The sequence below is a fragment of the Penaeus monodon genome, chromosome 33 (assembly GCF_015228065.2).
Source record: "Penaeus monodon isolate SGIC_2016 chromosome 33, NSTDA_Pmon_1, whole genome shotgun sequence".
In the NCBI taxonomy this organism is placed as follows: Eukaryota; Metazoa; Arthropoda; class Malacostraca; order Decapoda; family Penaeidae; genus Penaeus; species Penaeus monodon.
Genome location: NC_051418.1, coordinates 16,622,907 through 16,623,747, shown reverse-complemented (window position 1 = coordinate 16,623,747; position 841 = coordinate 16,622,907). Strand labels below are relative to the sequence as shown.

General features: G+C 28.1%; 1 protein-coding gene across 1 annotated transcript in view; it reads right to left on the bottom strand.

The window, feature by feature from the left end:
* The window catches only part of LOC119594092, a gene marked incomplete in the record, with an annotated part of 59,988 nt that overhangs the window by 12,892 nt on the left and 46,255 nt on the right, over nt 1–841 (bottom strand).

Genomic DNA, 841 nt, shown 5'->3' with positions numbered 1-841 from the left:
AAAGAAATGCAATAATAATGATGGATTACATATGTTTAAAAGGCTTTCATTTATGCATAACTGGTCTTGATGTAAAATTCATAATCATTTTATTCTCCCATAAATTTCTGTATAAAGTAAAATTATGAAACAGTTTTCTAACACATACTGATTTCCATTAAAAAAAGGTAAGATTGAGGTAACTTCCCTGACTAATTACTAGTCAATATTATAACCACAAGGATGCAACAAGCTAGAATTTTATGAGGCAAAAACACAATCATTCTTCTAATAAGACCTGGCAGATTCCTTTACACATATATGGAGAAGAAAAGTTAACAGTAAGTATACATATTCAAGTGTATACCGTATCTACCAAGCATATAAGAATTATGATTTTGTGGGCTTTTATGATTCCCCTTGAAGGGTGTATCTCTTAATCATCTCTATGTGAAAAATGATGGAGAAATTTACACAAATATCCCATTACCTTAGCCATAATCATACAGACATGAACATAAATAATGAGACAGTCATTAAGCTAGAACTATTAATTGTTCTTTTATTACTACAATAATTTCTAAGTTAAAGTTTCATGCCTTCCACCCCACAGAAAAATACAATACACATCACCAAATAAATCTGTTTATTCTGAAATAATAAATTTCCATTATATTCAATTGTGGTTCTGAATAACTAGTCAAAATCTCAATCTATATTCTAAGAAATTTTCTATTGGTTGTATAACAAACATGTAAAATGACTGCACTAATTATATTAAATCTTCATATAATAAATCAACTCTCTCTCTAGATTACCACATCATAATCATAAATATATACACTTTCTTCACAAAACCATT